We start from the raw sequence: 18,660 nt of genomic DNA on the forward strand, positions 1-18,660 counted from the left end.
CATTGCATGTATTGTATTTTCAAGTGTGTGCATTCATCCTGTTGTCATTTTGTTTTGAAAGCAGAAGAATCATTCAACAGGTTGCTGAGACAAATGTAAACCAGTAAAACATATGAAGAGAAACAAACCTTGAATATAAGTTCAGTTGTTTAAACATTTGACAAACTATGGTGAGGGGGTAAGAAAACACACAAATCCAGCAGCTCCTGTACTTCAATACACCAGAACCCAATATTATTGGCGAGTCGGGTAGTCCATCATCACAGTTCGAGGGCAGGCATAATTTCAGTAATTTCATCCCGTTGCATTCACATCCGTGCCTTGAATGAGATTGAATGTGATCTTTGCTCTCAAGTATGTTCCCAAGTTTTACACTTTCGTGCTTTGCATGAATGGGAATGGAACCGTATGTGTTGAATGAAGCTCCTTGTGAGCACTGAACTTTGTCCGGTGGAGTTCCTTTTTGTGTTGCTGTAATTGTGTCATTTCTCGATGAGAAAGATTAGGCAACATTAAGTCACTTCTAGCCATGATGCTCAATTTATTTACGAATGTACCCTAGTTACTAGGGACCGTTTACGTTGGAGAACAAGATCTATTGTATGCCTGTGTATTTGGGGAAGTCAAATCTGAAATAATGATGAAATTGCGTGTATCCAAAGTTAAAACTCGTGATTTGTCGCCCTCTGGTGTGTAAAAGATGCAAAAGCTTACAGCACCTGGTATTTCCAGGCAGTCTCCCATCCAAGTACTGACCAGGCCCAAGCCTGCTTAGCTTCCGAGATCGGACGAGATCGGGCGTATTCAGGCTAGTATGGCCGTAAGCCAGGGAGGCTGTCCCTGACGCTCTACTTAAAGGGAAGGCAATATCCGTTTCTGCCGTTCATACTTACAGTTGAACTGTCTCTCTACTCTAAAGCCCGGGACACACCAGCGCGCCGCAGACAGTCCCTGCTAACACGCCACGTTGTGGCAACATTGTGGCAACGTTGTGCGTTAGCTGGGGTGCCACACCAGACCGGAACTATATATTACAAAACGAACACATTGTCTTGATAAAACAGCTGTAATTGAGTGCCTGACACGCCAGTCAAGCGCAATCTTGAGAAGGTGTGCATTTCAGTAAGGATTTAAATTGACATGCAGTATGAAACTGAAAGGAGGTTGCATCACTATGATGCATAACATTGCATGTATTGTATTTTCAAGTGTGTGCATTCATCCTGTTGTCATTTTGTTTTGAAAGCAGAAGAATCATTCAACAGGTTGCTGAGACAAATGTAAACCAGTAAAACATATGAAGAGAAACAAACCTTGAATATAAGTTCAGTTGTTTAAACATTTGACAAACTATGGTGAGGGGGTAAGAAAACACACAAATCCAGCAGCTCCTGTATTTCAATACACCAGAACCCAATATTATTGGCGAGTCGGGTAGTCCATCATCACAGTTCGAGGGCAGGCATCATTTCAGTAATTTCATCTTGTTGCATTCACATCCGTGCCTGAATGAGATTGAATGTGATCTTTGCTCTCAAGTATGTTCCCAAGTTTTACACTTTCGTGCTTTGCATGAATGGGAATGGAACCGTGTGTGTTGAATGAGGCTCCTTGTGAGCACTGAACTTTGTCCGGTGGAGTTCCTTTTTGTGTTGCTGTAATTCTGTCATTTCTCGATGAGAAAGATTAGGCAACATTTAGTCACTTCTAGCCATGATGCTCAATTTATTTATGAATGTACCCTAGTTACTAGGGACCGTTTACATTGGAGAACAAGATTTATTGTATGCCTGTGTATTTGGGGAAGTCAAATCTGAAATAATGATGAAATTGCGTGTATCCAAAGTTAAAACTCGTGATATGTCGCCCTCTGGTGTGTAAAAGATGCAAAAGCTTACAGCACCTGGTATTCCCAGGCGGTCTCCCATCCAAGTACTGACCAGGCCCGAGCCTGCTTAGCTTCCGAGATCGGACGAGATCGGGCGTATTCAGGCTAGTATGGCCGTAAGCTAGGAATGCTGTCCCTGACGCTCTACTTAAAGGGAAGGCAATATCCGTTTCTGCCGTTCATACTTACAGTTGAACTGTCTCTCTACTCTAAAGCCCGGGACACACCAGCGCGCCGCAGACAGTCCCTGCTAACACGCCACGTTGTGGCAACATTGTGGCAACGTTGTGCGTTAGCTGGGGTGCCACACCAGACCGGAACTATATATTACAAAACGAACACATTGTCTTGATAAAACAGCTGTAATTGAGTGCCTGACACGCCAGTCAAGCGCAATCTTGAGAAGGTGTGCATTTCAGTAAGGATTTCAATTGACATGCAGTATGAAACTGAAAGGAGGTTGCATCACTATGATGCATAACATTGCATGTATTGTTTTTACAAGTGTGTGCATTCATCCTGTTGTCATTTTGTTTTGAAAGCAGAAGAATCATTCAACAGGTTGCTGAGACAAATGTAAACCAGTAAAACATATGAAGAGAAACAAACCTTGAATATAAGTTCAGTTGTTTAAACATTTGACAAACTATGGTGAGGGGGTAAGAAAACACACAAATCCAGCAGCTCCTGTATTTCAATACACCAGAACCCAATATTATTGGCGAGTCGGGTAGTCCATCATCACAGTTCGAGGGCAGGCATCATTTCAGTAATTTCATCCCGTTGCATTCACATCCGTGCCTTGAATGAGATTGAATGTGATCTTTGCTCTCAAGTATGTTCCCAAGTTTTACACTTTCGTGCTTTGCATGAATGGGAATGGAACCGTGTGTGTTGAATGAGGCTCCTTGTGAGCACTGAACTTTGTCCGGTGGAGTTCCTTTTTGTGTTGCTGTAATTGTGTCATTTCTCGATGAGAAAGATTAGGCAACATTTAGTCACTTCTAGCCATGATGCTCAATTTATTTACGAATGTACCCTAGTTACTAGGGACCGTTTACATTGGAGAACAAGATCTATTGTATGCCTGTGTATTTGGGGAAGTCAAATCTGAAATAATGATGAAATTGCGTGTATCCAAAGTTAAAACTCGTGATTTGTCGCCCTCTGGTGTGTAAAAGATGCAAAAGCTTACAGCACCTGGTATTCCCAGGCGGTCTCCCATCCAAGTACTGACCAGGCCCGAGCCTGCTTAGTTTCCGAGATCGGACGAGATCGGGCGTATTCAGGCTAGTATGGCCGTAAGCCAGGGAGGCTGTCCCTGACGCTCTACTTAAAGGGAAGGCAATATCCGTTTCTGCCGCTCATACTTACAGTTGAACTGTCTCTCTACTCTAAAGTCCGGGACACACCAGCACGCCGCAGACAGTCCCTGCTAACACGAAACGTTGTGGCAACGTTGTGCGTTAGCTGGGGTGCCACACCAGACCTATGTATTACAAAACGAACACATTGTCTTGATAAAACAGCTGTAATTGAGTGCCTGACACGCCATTCAAGCGCAATCTTGAGAAGGTGTGCATTTCAGTAAGGATTTCAATTGACATGCAGTATGAAACTGAAAGGAGGTTGCATCACTATGATGCATAACATTGCATGTATTGTATTTTCAAGTGTGTGCATTCATCCTGTTGTCATTTTGTTTTGAAAGCAGAAGAATCATTCAACAGGTTGCTGAGACAAATGTAAACCAGTAAAACATATGAAGAGAAACAAACCTTGAATATAAGTTCAGTTGTTTAAACATATGACAAACTATGGTGAGGGGGTAAGAAAACACACAAATCCAGCAGCTCCTGTATTTCAATACACCAGAACCCAATATTATTGGCGAGTCGGGTAGTCCATCATCACAGTTCGAGGGCAGGCATCATTTCAGTAATTTCATCCCGTTGCATTCACATCCGTGCCTTGAATGAGATTGAATGTGATCTTTGCTCTCAAGTATGTTCCCAAGTTTTACACTTTCGTGCTTTGCATGAATGGGAATGGAACCGTGTGTGTTGAATGAGGCTCCTTGTGAGCACTGAACTTTGTCCGGTGGAGTTCCTTTTTGTGTTGCTGTAATTGTGTCATTTCTCGATGAGAAAGATTAGGCAACATTTAGTCACTTCTAGCCATGATGCTCAATTTATTTACGAATGTACCCTAGTTACTAGGGACCGTTTACGTTGGAGAACAAGATCTATTGTATGCCTGTGTATTTGGGGAAGTCAAATCTGAAATAATGATGAAATTGCGTGTATCCAAAGTTAAAACTCGTGATTTGTCGCCCTCTGGTGTGTAAAAGATGCAAAAGCTTACAGCACCTGGTATTCCCAGGCGGTCTCCCATCCAAGTACTGACCAGGCCCGAGCCTGCTTGGCTTCCGAGATCGGACGAGATCGGGCGTATTCAGGCTAGTATGGCCGTAAGCCAGGGAGGCTGTCCCTGACGCTCTACTTAAAGGGAAGGCAATATCCGTTTCTGCCGTTCATACTTACAGTTGAACTGTCTCTCTACTCTAAAGCCCGGGACACACCAGCGCGCCGCAGACAGTCCCTGCTAACACGCCACGTTGTGGCAACATTGTGGCAACGTTGTGCGTTAGCTGGGGTGCCACACCAGACCGGAACTATATATTACAAAACGAACACATTGTCTTGATAAAACAGCTGTAATTGAGTGCCTGACACGCGAGTCAAGCGCAATCTTGACAAGGTGTGCATTTCAGTAAGGATTTCAATTGACATGCAGTATGAAACTGAAAGGAGGTTGCATCACTATGATGCATAACATTGCATGTATTGTATTTTCAAGTGTGTGCATTCATCCTGTTGTCATTTTGTTTTGAAAGCAGAAGAATCATTCAACAGGTTGCTGAGACAAATGTAAACCAGTAAAACATATGAAGAGAAACAAACCTTGAATATAAGTTCAGTTGTTTAAACATTTGACAAACTATGGTGAGGGGGTAAGAAAACATACAAATCCAGCAGCTCCTGTATTTCAATACACCAGAACCCAACATGAATGGCGAGTCGGGTAGTCCATCATCACAGTTCGAGGGCAGGCATCATTTCAGTAATTTCATCCCGTTGCATTCACATCCGTGCCTTGAATGAGATTGAATGTGATCTTTGCTCTCAAGTATGTTCCCAAGTTTTACACTTTCTTGCTTTGCATGAATGGGAATGGAACCGTGTGTGTTGAATGAGGCTCCTTGTGAGCACTGAACTTTGTCCGGTGGAGTTCCTTTTTGTGTTGCTGTAATTGTGTCATTTCTTGATGAGAAAGATTAGGCAACATTTAGTCACTTCTAGCCATGATGCTCAATTTAGTTACGAATGTACCCTAGTTACTAGGGACCGTTTACGTTGGAGAACAAGATCTATTGTATGCCTGTGTATTTGGGGAAGTCAAATCTGAAATAATGATGAAATTGTGTGTATCCAAAGTTAAAACTCGTGATTTGTCGCCCTCTGGTGTGTAAAAGGTGCAAAAGCTTACAGCACCTGGTATTCCCAGGCGGTCTCCCATCCAAGTGCTGACCAGGCCCGAGCCTGCTTGGCTTCCGAGATCGGACGAGATCGGGCGTATTCAGGCTAGAATGGCCATAAGCCAGGGAGGCTGTTCCTGACGCTCTACTTAAAGGGAAGGCAATATCCGTTTCTGCCGTTCATACTTACAGTTGAACTGTCTCTCTACTCTAAAGCCCGGGACACACCAGCGCGCCGCAGACTGTCCCTGCTAACACGCCACGTTGTGGCAACGTTGTGCGTTAGCTGGGGTGCCACACCAGACCGGAACTATATTTTACAAAACGAACACATTGTCTTGATAAAACAGCTGTAATTGAGTGCCTGTCACGCCAGTCAAGCGCAATCTTGAGAAGGTGTGCATTTCAGTAAGGATTTCAATTGACATGCAGTATGAAACTGAAAGGAGGTTGCATCACTATGATGCATAACATTGCATGTAGTGTATTTTCAAGTGTGTGCATTCATCCTGTTGTCATTTTGTTTTGAAAGCAGATGAATCATTCAACAGGTTGCTGAGACAAATGTAAACCAGTAAAACATATGAAGAGAAACAAACCTTGAATATAAGTTCAGTTGTTTAAACATTTGACAAACTATGGTGAGGGGGTAAGAAAACACACAAATCCAGCAGCTCCTGTATTTCAATACACCAGAACCCAATATTATTGGCGAGTCGGGTAGTCCATCATCACAGTTCGAGGGCAGGCATCATTTCAGTAATTTCATCCCGTTGCATTCACATCCGTGCCTTGAATGAGATTGAATGTGATCTTTGCTCTCAAGTACGTTCCCAAGTTTTACACTTTCGTGCTTTGCATGAATGGGAATGGAACCGTGTGTGTTGAATGAGGCTCCTTGTGAGCACTGAACTTTGTCCGGTGGAGTTCCTTTTTGTGTTGCTGTAATTGTGTCATTTCTCGATGAGAAAGATTAGGCAACATTTAGTCACTTCTAGCCATGATGCTCAATTTATTTACGAATGTACCCTAGTTACTAGGGACCGTTTACATTGGAGAACAAGATCTATTGTATGCCTGTGTATTTGGGGAAGTCAAATCTGAAATAATGATGAAATTGCGTGTATCCAAAGTTAAAACTCGTGATTTGTCGCCCTCTGGTGTGTAAAAGATGCAAAAGCTTACAGCACCTGGTATTCCCAGGCGGTCTCCCATCCAAGTACTGACCAGGCCCGAGCCTGCTTAGCTTCCGAGATCGGACGAGATCGGGCGTATTCAGGCTAGTACGGCCGTAAGCCAGGGAGGCTGTCCCTGACGCTCTACTTAAAGGGAAGGCAATATCCGTTTCTGCCGTTCATACTTACAGTTGAACTGTCTCTCTACTCTAAAGTCCGGGACACACCAGCGCGCCGCAGACAGTCCCTGCTAACACGAAACGTTGTGGCAACGTTGTGCGTTAGCTGGGGTGCCACACCAGACCGGAACTATATTTTACAAAACGAACACATTGTCTTGATAATACAGCTGTAATTGAGTGCCTGACACGCCAGTCAAGTGCAATCTTGAGAAGGTGTGCATTTCAGTAAGGATTTCAATTGACATGCAGTATGAAACTGAAAGGAGGTTGCATCACTATGATGCATAACATTGCATGTATTGTATTTTCAAGTGTGTGCATTCATCCTGTTGTCATTTTGTTTTGAAAGCAGAAGAATCATTCAACAGGTTGCTGAGACAAATGTAAACCAGTAAAACATATGAAGAGAAACAAACCTTGAATATAAGTTCAGTTGTTTAAACATTTGACAAACTATGGTGAGGGGGTAAGAAAACACACAAATCCAGCAGCTCCTGTATTTCAATACACCAGAACCCAATATTATTGGCGAGTCGGGTAGTCCATCATCACAGTTCGAGGGCAGGCATCATTTCAGTAATTTCATCTTGTTGCATTCACATCCGTGCCTTGAATGAGATTGAATGTGATCTTTGCTCTCAAGTATGTTCCCAAGTTTTACACTTTCGTGCTTTGCATGAATGGGAATGGAACCGTGTGTGTTGAATGAGGCTCCTTGTGAGCACTGAACTTTGTCCGGTGGAGTTCCTTTTTGTGTTGCTGTGATTGTGTCATTTCTCGATGAGAAAGATTAGGCAACATTTAGTCACTTCTAGCCATGATGCTCAATTTATTTATGAATGTACCCTAGTTACTAGGGACCGTTTACATTGGAGAACAAGATCTATTGTATGCCTGTGTATTTGGGGAAGTCAAATCTGAAATAATGATGAAATTGCGTGTATCCAAAGTTAAAACTCGTGATATGTCGCCCTCTGGTGTGTAAAAGATGCAAAAGCTTACAGCACCTGGTATTCCCAGGCGGTCTCCCATCCAAGTACTGACCAGGCCCGAGCCTGCTTAGCTTCCGAGATCGGACGAGATCAGGCGTATTCAGGCTAGTATGGCCGTAAGCCAGGAATGCTGTCCCTGACGCTCTACTTAAAGGGAAGGCAATATCCGTTTCTGCCGTTCATACTTACAGTTGAACTGTCTCTCTACTCTAAAGCCCGGGACACACCAGCGCGCCGCAGACAGTCCCTGCTAACACGCCACGTTGTGGCAACATTGTGGCAACGTTGTGCGTTAGCTGGGGTGCCACACCAGACCGGAACTATATATTACAAAACGAACACATTGTCTTGGTAAAACAGCTGTAATTGAGTGCCTGACACGCCAGTCAAGCGCAATCTTGAGAAGGTGTGCATTTCAGTAAGGATTTCAATTGACATGCAGTATGAAACTGAAAGGAGGTTGCATCACTATGATGCATAACATTGCATGTATTGTATTTACAAGTGTGTGCATTCATCCTGTTGTCATTTTGTTTTGAAAGCAGAAGAATCATTCAACAGGTTGCTGAGACAAATGTAAACCAGTAAAACATATGAAGAGAAACAAACCTTGAATATAAGTTCAGTTGTTTAAACATTTGACAAACTATGGTGAGGGGGTAAGAAAACACACAAATCCAGCAGCTCCTGTATTTCAATACACCAGAACCCAATATTATTGGCGAGTCGGGTAGTCCATCATCACAGTTCGAGGGCAGGCATCATTTCAGTAATTTCATCCCGTTGCATTCACATCCGTGCCTTGAATGAGATTGAATGTGATCTTTGCTCTCAAGTATGTTCCCAAGTTTTACACTTTCGTGCTTTGCATGAATGGGAATGGAACCGTGTGTGTTGAATTAGGCTCCTTGTGAGCACTGAACTTCGTCCGGTGGAGTTCCTTTTTGTGTTGCTGTAATTGTGTCATTTCTCGATGAGAAAGATTAGGCAACATTTAGTCACTTCTAGCCATGATGCTCAATTTATTTACGAATGTACCCTAGTTACTAGGGACCGTTTACATTGGAGAACAAGATCTATTGTATGCCTGTGTATTTGGGGAAGTCAAATCTGAAATAATGATGAAATTGCGTGTATCCAAAGTTAAAACTCGTGATTTGTCGCCCTCTGGTGTGTAAAAGATGCAAAAGCTTACAGCACCTGGTATTCCCAGGCGGTCTCCCATCCAAGTACTGACCAGGCCCGAGCCTGCTTAGCTTCCGAGATCGGACGAGATTGGGCGTATTCAGGCTAGTATGGCCGTAAGCCAGGGAGGCTGTCCCTGACGCTCTACTTAAAGGGAAGGCAATATCCGTTTCTGCCGTTCATACTTACAGTTGAACTGTCTCTCTACTCTAAAGCCCGGGACACACCTGCGCGCCGCAGACAGTCCCTGCTAACACGCCACGTTGTGGCAGCGTTGTGGCAACGTTGTGCGTTAGCTGGGGTGCCACACCAGACCGGAACTATATATTACAAAACGAACACATTGTCTTGATAAAACAGCTGTAATTGAGTGCCTGACACGCCAGTCAAGCGCAATCTTGAGAAGGTGTGCATTTCAGTAAGGATTTCAATTGACATGCAGTATGAAACTGAAAGGAGGTTGCATCACTATGATGCATAACATTGCATGTATTGTATTTTCAAGTGTGTGCATTCATCCTGTTGTCATTTTGTTTTGAAAGCAGAAGAATCATTCAACAGGTTGCTGAGACAAATGTAAACCAGTAAAACATATGAAGAGAAACAAACCTTGAATATAAGTTCAGTTGTTTAAACATTTGACAAACTATGGTGAGGGGGTAAGAAAACACACAAATCCAGCAGCTCCTGTATTTCAATACACCAGAACCCAATATTATTGGCGAGTCGGGTAGTCCATCATCACAGTTCGAGGGCAGGCATCATTTCAGTAATTTCATCCCGTTGCATTCACATCCGTGCCTTGAATGAGATTGAATGTGATCTTTGCTCTCAAGTATGTTCCCAAGTTTTACACTTTCGTGCTTTGCATGAATGGGAATGGAACCGTGTGTGTTGAATGAGGCTCCTTGTGAGCACTGAACTTTGTCCGGTGGAGTTCCTTTTTGTGTTGCTGTAATTGTGTCATTTCTCGATGAGAAAGATTAGGCAACATTTAGTCACTTCTAGCCATGATGCTCAATTTATTTACGAATGTACCCTAGTTACTAGGGACCGTTTACGTTGGAGAACAAGATCTATTGTATGCCTGTGTATTTGGGGAAGTCAAATCTGAAATAATGATGAAATTGCGTGTATCCAAAGTTAAAACTCGTGATTTGTCGCCCTCTGGTGTGTAAAAGATGCAAAAGCTTACAGCACCTGGTATTCCCAGGCAGTCTCCCATCCAAGTACTGACCAGGAACGAGCCTGCTTAGCTTCCGAGATCGGACGAGATCGGGCGTATTCAGGCTAGTATGGCCGTAAGCCAGGAAGGCTGTCCCTGACGCTCTACTTAATGGGAAGGCAATATCCGTTTCTGCCGTTCATACTTACAGTTGAACTGTCTCTCTACTCTAAAGCCCGGGACACACCAGCACGCCGCAGACAGTCCCTGCTAACACGCCACGTTGTGGCAACATTGTGGCAACGTTGTGCGTTAGCTGGGGTGCCACACCAGACCGGAACTATATATTACAAAACGAACACATTCTCTTGATAAAACAGCTGTAATTGAGTGCCTGACACGCCAGTCAAGCGCAATCTTGAGAAGGTGTGCATTTCAGTAAGGATTTCAATTGACATGCAGTATGAAACTGAAAGGAGGTTGCATCACTATGATGCATAACATTGCATGTATTGTATTTTCAAGTGTGTGCATTCATCCTGTTGTCATTTTGCTTTGAAAGCAGAAGAATCATTCAACAGGTTGCTGAGACAAATGTAAACCAGTAAAACATATGAAGAGAAACAAACCTTGAATATAAGTTCAGTTGTTTAAACATTTGACAAACTATGGTGAGGGGTAAGAAAACACACAAATCCAGCAGCTCCTGTATTTCAATACACCAGAACCCAATATTATTGGCGAGTCGGGTAGTCCATCATCACAGTTCGAGGGCAGGCATCATTTCAGTAATTTCATCCCGTTGCATTCACATCCGTGCCTTGAATGAGATTGAATGTGATCTTTGCTCTCAAGTATGTTCCCAAGTTTTACACTTTCGTGCTTTGCATGAATGGGAATGGAACCGTGTGTGTTGAATGAGGCTCCTTGTGAGCACTGAACTTTGTCCGGTGGAGTTCCTTTTTGTGTTGCTGTAATTGTGTCATTTCTCGATGAGAAAGATTAGGCAACATTTAGTCACTTCTAGCCATGATGCTCAATTTATTTACGAATGTACCCTAGTTACTAGGGACCGTTTACGTTGGAGAACAAGATCTATTTTATGCCTGTGTATTTGGGGAAGTCAAATCTGAAATAATGATGAAATTGCGTGTATCCAAAGTTAAAACTCGTGATTTGTCGCCCTCTGGTGTGTAAAAGATGCAAAAGCTTACAGCACCTGGTATTCCCAGGCGGTCTCCCATCCAAGTACTGACCAGGCCCGAGCCTGCTTAGCTTCCGAGATCGGACGATATCGGGCGTATTCAGGCTAGTATGGCCGTAAGCCAGGGAGGCTGTCCGTGACGCTCTACTTAAAGGGAAGGCAATATCCGTTTCTGCTGCTCATACTTGCAGTTGAACTGTCTCTCTACTCTAAAGTCCGGGACACACCAGCGCGCCGCAGACAGTCCCTGCTAACACGCCACGTTGTGGCAACGTTGTGCGTTAGCTGGGGTGCCACACCAGACCGGAACTATATATTACAAAACGAACACATTGTCTTGATAAAACAGCTGTAATTGAGTGCCTGACACGCCAGTCAAGCGCAATCTTGAGAAGGTGTGCATTTCAGTAAGGATTTCAATTGACATGCAGTATGAAACTGAAAGGAGGTTGCATCACTATGATGCATAACATTGCATGTATTGTATTTTCAAGTGTGTGCATTCATCCTGTTGTCATTTTGTTTTGAAAGCAGAAGAATCATTCAACAGGTTGCTGAGACAAATGTAAACCAGTAAAACATATGAAGAGAAACAAACCTTGAATATAAGTTCAGTTGTTTAAACATTTGACAAACTATGGTGAGGGGGTTAGAAAACACACAAATCCAGCAGCTCCTGTATTTCAATACACCAGAACCCAATATTATTGGCGAGTCGGGTAGTCCATCTTCACAGTTCGAGGGCAGGCATCATTTCAGTAATTTCATCCCGTTGCATTCACATCCGTGCCTTGAATGAGATTGAATGTGATCTTTGCTCTCAAGTATGTTCCCAAGTTTTACACTTTCGTGCATTGCATGAATGGGAATGGAACCGTGTGTGTTGAATGAGGCTCCTTGTGAGCACTGAACTTTGTCCGGTGGAGTTCTTTTTTGTGTTGCTGTAATTGTGTCATTTCTCGATGAGAAAGATTAGGCAACATTTAGTCACTTCTAGCCATGATGCTCAATTTATTTACGAATGTACCCTAGTTACTAGGGACCGTTTACGTTGGAGAACAAGATCTATTGTATGCCTATGTATTTGGGGAAGTCAAATCTGAAATAATGATGAAATTGCGTGTATCCAAAGTTAAAACTCGTGATTTGTCGCCCTCTGGTGTGTAAAAGATGCAAAAGCTTTCAGCACCAGGTATTCCCAGGCGGTCTCCCATCCAAGTACTGACCAGGAACGAGCCTGCTTGACTTCCGAGATCGGACGAGATCGGGCGTATTCAGGCTAGTATGGCCGTAAGCCAGGAAGGCTGTCCCTGACGCTCTACTTAAAGGGAAGGCAATATCCATTTCTGCCGTTCATACTTACAGTTGAACTGTCTCTCTACTCTAAAGCCCGGGACACACCAGCGCGCCGCAGACAGTCCCTGCTAACACGCCACGTTGTGGCAACATTGTGGCAACGTTGTGCGTTAGCTGGGGTGCCACACCAGACCGGAACTATATATTACAAAACGAACACATTCTCTTGATAAAACAGCTGTAATTGAGTGCCTGACACGCCAGTCAAGCGCAATCTTGAGAAGGTGTGCATTTCAGTAAGGATTTCAATTGACATGCAGTATGAAACTGAAAGGAGGTTGCATCACTATGATGCATAACATTGCATGTATTGTATTTTCAAGTGTGTGCATTCATCCTGTTGTCATTTTGTTTTGAAAGCAGAAGAATCATTCAACAGGTTGCTGAGACAAATGTAAACCAGTAAAACATATGAAGAGAAACAAACCTTGAATATAAGTTCAGTTGTTTAAACATTTGACAAACTATGGTGAGGGGGTAAGAAAACACACAAATCCAGCAGCTCCTGTATTTCAATACACCAGAACCCAATATTATTGGCGAGTCGGGTAGTCCATCATCACAGTTCGAGGGCAGGCATCATTTCAGTAATTTCACCCCGTTGCATTCACATCCGTGCCTTGAATGAGATTGAATGTGATCTTTGCTATCAAGTATGTTCCCAAGTTTTACACTTTCGTGCTTTGCATGAATGGGAATGGAACCGTGTGTGTTGAATGAGGCTCCTTGTGAGCACTGATCTTTGTCCGGTGGAGTTCCTTTTTGTGTTGCTGTAATTGTGTCATTTCTCGATGAGAAAGATTAGGCAACAATTAGTCAATTCTAGCCATGATGCTCAATTTATTTACGAATGTACCCTAGTTACTAGGGACCGTTTACGTTGGAGAACAAGATCTATTGTATGCCTGTGTATTTGGGGAAGTCAAATCTGAAATAATGATGAAATTGCGTGTATCCAAAGTTAAAACTCGTGATTTGTCGCCCTCTGGTGTGTAAAAGATGCAAAAGCTTACAGCACCTGGTATTCCCAGGCAGTCTCCCATCCAAGTACTGACCAGGCCCGAGCCTGCTTAGCTTCCGAGATCGGACGAGATCGGGCGTATTCAGGCTAGTATGGCCGTAAGCCAGGGAGGCTGTCCCTGACACTCTACTCAAAGGGAAGGCAATATCCGTTTCTGCCGTTCATACTTACAGTTGAACTGTCTCTCTACTCTAAAGCCCGGGACACACCAGCGCGCCGCAGACAGTCCCTGCTAACATGCCACGTTGTGGCAACGTTGTGCGTTAGCTGGGGTGCCACACCAGACCGGAACTATATTTTACAAAACGAACACATTTGTCTTGATAAAACAGCTGTAATTGAATGCCTGACACGCCAGTCAAGCGCAATCTTGAGAAGGTGTGCATTTCAGTAAGGATTTCAATTGACATGCAGTATGAAACTGAAAGGAGGTTGCATCACTATGATGCATAACATTGCATGTATTGTATTTTCAAGTGTGTGCATTCATCCTGTTGTCATTTTGTTTTGAAAGCAGAAGAATCATTCAACAGGTTGCTGAGACAAATGTAAACCAGTAAAACATATGAAGAGAAACAAACCTTGAATATAAGTTCAGTTGTTTAAACATTTGACAAACTATGGTGAGGGGGTAAGAAAACACACAAATCCAGCAGCTCCTGTATTTCAATACACCAGATCCCAATATTATTGGCGAGTCGGGTAGTCCATCATCACAGTTCGAGGGCAGGCATCATTTCAGTAATTTCATCCCGTTGCATTCACATGCGTGCCTTGAATGAGATTGAATGTTATCTTTACTCTCAAGTACGTACCCAAGTTTTACACTTTCGTGGTTTGCATGAATGGGAATGGAACCGTGTGTGTTGAATGATGCTCCTTGTGAGCACTGAACTTTGTCCGGTGGAGTTCCTTTTTTGTTGCTGTAATTGTGTCATTTCTTGATGAGAAAGATTAGGCAACATTTAGTCACTTCTAGCCATGATGCTCAATTTATTGACGAATGTATCCTAGTTACTAGGGACCGTTTACGTTGGAGAACAAGATCTATTGTATGCCTGTGTATTTGGGGAAGTCAAATCTGAAATAATGATGAAATTGCGTGTATCCAAAGTTAAAACTCGTGATTTGTCGCCCTCTGGTGTGTAAAAGATGCAAAAGCTTACAGCACCTGGTATTCCAAGGCAGTCTCCCATCCAAGTACTGACCAGGCCCGAGCCTGCTTAACTTCCGAGATCGGACAAGATCGGGCGTATTCAGGCTAGTATGGCCGTAAGCCAGGGAGGCTGTCCCTGACGCTCTACTTAAAGGGAAGGCAATATCCGTTTCTGCCGTTCATACTTACAGTTGAACTGTCTCTCTACTCTAATGCCCGGGACACACCAGCGCGCCGCAGACAGTCCCTGCTAACACGAAACGTTGTGGCAACGTTGTGCGTTAGTTGGGGTGCCACACCAGACCGGAACTATATTTTACAAAACGAACACATTGTCTTGATAATACAGCTGTAATTGAGTGCCTGACACGCCAGTCAAGCGCAATCTTGAGAAGGTGTGCATTTCAGTAAGGATTTCAATTGACATGCAGTATGAAACTGAAAGGAGGTTGCATCACTATGATGCATAACATTGCATGTATTGTATTTTCAAGTGTGTGCATTCATCCTGTTGTCATTTTGTTTTGAAAGCAGAAGAATCATTCAACAGGTTGCTGAGACAAATGTAAACCAGTAAAACATATGAAGAGAAACAAACCTTGAATATAAGTTCAGTTGTTTAAACATTTGACAAACTATGGTGAGGGGGTAAGAAAACACACAAATCCAGCAGCTCCTGTATTTCAATACACCAGAACCCAATATTATTGGCGAGTCGGGTAGTCCATCATCACAGTTCGAGGGCAGGCATCATTTCAGTAATTTCATCCCGTTGCATTCACATCCGTGCCTTGAATGAGATTGAATGTGATCTTTGCTCTCAAGTATGTTCCCAAGTTTTACACTTTCGTACTTTGCATGAATGGGAATGGAACCGTGTGTGTTGAATGAGGCTCCTTGTGAGCACTGAACTTTGTCCGGTGGAGTTCCTTTTTGTGTTGCTGTAATTGTGTCATTTCTTGATGAGAAAGATTAGGCAACATTTAGTCAATTCTAGCCATGATGCTCAAATTATTTACGAATGTACCCTAGTTACTAGGGACCGTTTACGTTGGAGAACAAGATCTATTGTATGCCTGTGTATTTGGGGAAGTCAAATCTGAAATAATGATGAAATTGCGTGTATCCAAAGTTAAAACTCGTGATTTGTCGCCCTCTGGTGTGTAAAAGATGCAAAAGCTTACAGCACCTGGTATTCCCAGGCAGTCTCCCATCCAAGTACTGACCAGGCCCGAGCCTGCTTAACTTCCGAGATCGGACGAGATCGGGCGTATTCAGGCTAGTATGGCCGTAAGCCAGGGAGGCTGTCCCTGACGCTCTACTTAAAGGGAAGGCAATATCCGTTTCTGCCGTTCATACTTACAGTTGAACTGTCTCTCTACTCTAAAGCCCGGGACACACCAGCGCGCCGCAGACAGTCCCTGCTAACACGAAACGTTGTGGCAACGTTGTGCGTTAGCTGGGGTGCCACACCAGACCGGAACTATATTTTACAAAACGAACACATTGTCTTGATAATACAGCTGTAATTGAGTGCCTGACACGCCAGTCAAGCGCAATCTTGAGAAGGTGTGCATTTCAGTAAGGATTTCAATTGACATGCAGTATGAAACTGAAAGGAGGTTGCATCACTATGATGCATAACATTGCATGTATTGTATTTTCAAGTGTGTGCATTCATCCTGTTGTCATTTTGTTTTGAAAGCAGAAGAATCATTCAACAGGTTGCTGAGACAAATGTAAACCAGTAAAACATATGAAGAGAAACAAACCTTGAATATAAGTTCAGTTGTTTAAACATTTGACAAACTATGGTGAGGGGGTAAGAAAACACACAAATCCAGCAGCTCCTGTATTTCAATACACCAGAACCCAATATTATTGGCGAGTCGGGTAGTCCATCATCACAGTTCGAGGGCAGGCATCATTTCAGTAATTTCATCCCGTTGCATTCACATCCGTGCCTTGAATGAGATTGAATGTGATCTTTGCTCTCAAGTATGTTCCCAAGTTTTACACTTTCGTGCTTTGCATGAATGGGAATGGAACCGTGTGTGTTGAATGAGGCTCCTTGTGAGCACTGAACTTTGTCCGGTGGAGTTCCTTTTTGTGTTGCTGTAATTGTGTCATTTCTTGATGAGAAAGATTAGGCAACATTTAGTCACTTCTAGCCATGATGCTCAATTTATTTACGAATGTACCCTAGTTACTAGGGACCGTTTACGTTGGAGAACAAAATGTATTGTATGCCTGTGTATTTGGGGAAGTCAAATCTGAAATAATGATGAAATTGTGTGTATCCAAAGTTAAAAATCGTGATTTGTCACCCTCTGGTGTGTCAAAGGTGCAAAAGCTTAAAGCACCTGGTATTCCCAGGCGGTCTCCTATTCAAGTACTGACCAAGCCCGAGCCTGCTTGGCTTCCGAGATCGGACGAGATCGGGCGTATTCAGGCTAGTATGGCCGTAAGCAAGTGAGACTTTCCCTGACGCTCTACTTAAAGGGAAGGCAATATCCGTTTCTGCCGTTCATACTTACAGTTGAACTGTCTCTCTACTCTAAAGCCCGGGACATACCAGCGTGTCGCAGAAAGTCCCTGCTAACACGCCACGTTGTGGCAACGTTGTGGCAAAGTTGTGCATTAGCTGGGGTGCCACACCAGACCGGAACTATATTTTACAAAACGATCACATTGTCTTGATAAAACAGCTGTAATTGAGTGCCTGACACGCCAGTCAAGCGCAATCTTGAGAAGGTGTGCATTTCAGTAAGGATATCAATTGACATGCAGTATGAAACTGAAAGGAGGTTGCATCACTATGATGCATAACATTGCATGTATTGTATTTTCAAGTGTGTGCATTCATCCTGTTGTCATTTTGTTTTGAAAGCAGAAGAATCATTCAACAGGTTGCTGAGACAAATGTAAACCAGTAAAACATATGAAGAGAAACAAACCTTGAATATAAGTTCAGTTGTTTAAACATTTGACAAACTATGGTGAGGGGGTAAGAAAACACACAAATCCAGCAGCTCCTGTATTTCAATACACCAGAACCCAATATTATTGGCGAGTCGGGTAGTCCATCATCACAGTTCGAGGGCAGGCATCATTTCAGTAATTTCATCCCGATGCATTCACATCCGTGCCTTGAATGAGATTGAATGTGATCTTTGCTCTCAAGTATGTTCCCAAGTTTTACACTTTCGTGCTTTGCATGAATTGGAATGGAACCATGTGTGTTGAATGAGGCTCCTTGTGAGCACTGAACTTTGTCCGGTGGAGTTCTTTTTGTGTTGCTGTAATTGTGTCATTTCTCGATGAGAAAGATTTGGCAACATTTAGTCACTTCTAGCCATGATGCTCAATTTATTGACGAATGTACCCTAGTTACTAGGGACCGTTTACGTTGGAGAACAAGATCTATTGTATGCCTGTGTATTTGGGGAAGTAAAACCTGAAATAATGATGAAATTGTGTGTATCCAAAGTTAAAACTCGTGATTTGTCGCCCTCTGGTGTGTAAAAGGTGCAAAAGCTTACAGCACCTGGTATTCCCAGGCGGTCTCCCATCCAAGTACTCACCAGGCCCAAGCCTGCTTGGCTTCCGAGATCGGACGAGATCGGGCGTATTCAGGCTAGTATGGCCGTGAGCCAGGGAGGCTGTCCCTGACGCTCTACTTAAAGGGAAGGCAATATCCGTTTCTGCCGATCATACTTACAGTTGAACTGTCTCTCTACTCTAAAGCCCGGGACACACCAGTGCGCCGCAGACAGTCCCTGCTAACACGCCACGTTG

At 43.4% G+C, this 18,660-nt stretch overlaps 16 non-coding genes across 16 annotated transcripts; all 16 read right to left on the reverse strand.

The window, feature by feature from the left end:
- Positions 1–707: 707 nt before the first annotated feature.
- Positions 708–826, reverse strand: LOC136736650 (5S ribosomal RNA). The gene has a single exon (XR_010811710.1). It is a non-coding gene; the product is annotated as a 5S ribosomal RNA (ribosomal RNA).
- A 1,065-nt stretch (positions 827–1,891) lies between these two features.
- On the reverse strand, positions 1,892–2,010 carry LOC136737028 (5S ribosomal RNA). The gene has a single exon (XR_010812004.1). It is a non-coding gene; the product is annotated as a 5S ribosomal RNA (ribosomal RNA).
- Positions 2,011–3,076: 1,066 nt separating this feature from the next.
- LOC136737341 (5S ribosomal RNA) lies at positions 3,077–3,195 on the reverse strand. Its single transcript, XR_010812304.1, has one exon. It is a non-coding gene; the product is annotated as a 5S ribosomal RNA (ribosomal RNA).
- Positions 3,196–4,245: 1,050 nt separating this feature from the next.
- LOC136737192 (5S ribosomal RNA) lies at positions 4,246–4,364 on the reverse strand. The gene has a single exon (XR_010812159.1). It is a non-coding gene; the product is annotated as a 5S ribosomal RNA (ribosomal RNA).
- Positions 4,365–5,430: 1,066 nt separating this feature from the next.
- Positions 5,431–5,549, reverse strand: LOC136736804 (5S ribosomal RNA). The gene has a single exon (XR_010811854.1). It is a non-coding gene; the product is annotated as a 5S ribosomal RNA (ribosomal RNA).
- Positions 5,550–6,604: 1,055 nt separating this feature from the next.
- On the reverse strand, positions 6,605–6,723 carry LOC136737243 (5S ribosomal RNA). The gene has a single exon (XR_010812209.1). It is a non-coding gene; the product is annotated as a 5S ribosomal RNA (ribosomal RNA).
- Positions 6,724–7,778: 1,055 nt separating this feature from the next.
- LOC136737209 (5S ribosomal RNA) lies at positions 7,779–7,897 on the reverse strand. Its single transcript, XR_010812175.1, has one exon. It is a non-coding gene; the product is annotated as a 5S ribosomal RNA (ribosomal RNA).
- A 1,066-nt stretch (positions 7,898–8,963) lies between these two features.
- LOC136737382 (5S ribosomal RNA) lies at positions 8,964–9,082 on the reverse strand. Its single transcript, XR_010812344.1, has one exon. It is a non-coding gene; the product is annotated as a 5S ribosomal RNA (ribosomal RNA).
- A 1,066-nt stretch (positions 9,083–10,148) lies between these two features.
- Positions 10,149–10,267, reverse strand: LOC136736797 (5S ribosomal RNA). Its single transcript, XR_010811848.1, has one exon. It is a non-coding gene; the product is annotated as a 5S ribosomal RNA (ribosomal RNA).
- A 1,065-nt stretch (positions 10,268–11,332) lies between these two features.
- LOC136736674 (5S ribosomal RNA) lies at positions 11,333–11,451 on the reverse strand. The gene has a single exon (XR_010811733.1). It is a non-coding gene; the product is annotated as a 5S ribosomal RNA (ribosomal RNA).
- A 1,055-nt stretch (positions 11,452–12,506) lies between these two features.
- Positions 12,507–12,625, reverse strand: LOC136736839 (5S ribosomal RNA). The gene has a single exon (XR_010811885.1). It is a non-coding gene; the product is annotated as a 5S ribosomal RNA (ribosomal RNA).
- Positions 12,626–13,691: 1,066 nt separating this feature from the next.
- LOC136737268 (5S ribosomal RNA) lies at positions 13,692–13,810 on the reverse strand. Its single transcript, XR_010812233.1, has one exon. It is a non-coding gene; the product is annotated as a 5S ribosomal RNA (ribosomal RNA).
- Positions 13,811–14,865: 1,055 nt separating this feature from the next.
- On the reverse strand, positions 14,866–14,984 carry LOC136736731 (5S ribosomal RNA). The gene has a single exon (XR_010811787.1). It is a non-coding gene; the product is annotated as a 5S ribosomal RNA (ribosomal RNA).
- A 1,055-nt stretch (positions 14,985–16,039) lies between these two features.
- On the reverse strand, positions 16,040–16,158 carry LOC136737136 (5S ribosomal RNA). The gene has a single exon (XR_010812107.1). It is a non-coding gene; the product is annotated as a 5S ribosomal RNA (ribosomal RNA).
- A 1,055-nt stretch (positions 16,159–17,213) lies between these two features.
- Positions 17,214–17,332, reverse strand: LOC136736856 (5S ribosomal RNA). The gene has a single exon (XR_010811894.1). It is a non-coding gene; the product is annotated as a 5S ribosomal RNA (ribosomal RNA).
- A 1,065-nt stretch (positions 17,333–18,397) lies between these two features.
- Positions 18,398–18,516, reverse strand: LOC136737418 (5S ribosomal RNA). Its single transcript, XR_010812379.1, has one exon. It is a non-coding gene; the product is annotated as a 5S ribosomal RNA (ribosomal RNA).
- Positions 18,517–18,660: the final 144 nt, after the last annotated feature.

This window comes from Amia ocellicauda, unplaced genomic scaffold (assembly GCF_036373705.1).
Source record: "Amia ocellicauda isolate fAmiCal2 unplaced genomic scaffold, fAmiCal2.hap1 HAP1_SCAFFOLD_47, whole genome shotgun sequence".
Classification (NCBI taxonomy): domain Eukaryota; kingdom Metazoa; phylum Chordata; class Actinopteri; order Amiiformes; family Amiidae; genus Amia; species Amia ocellicauda.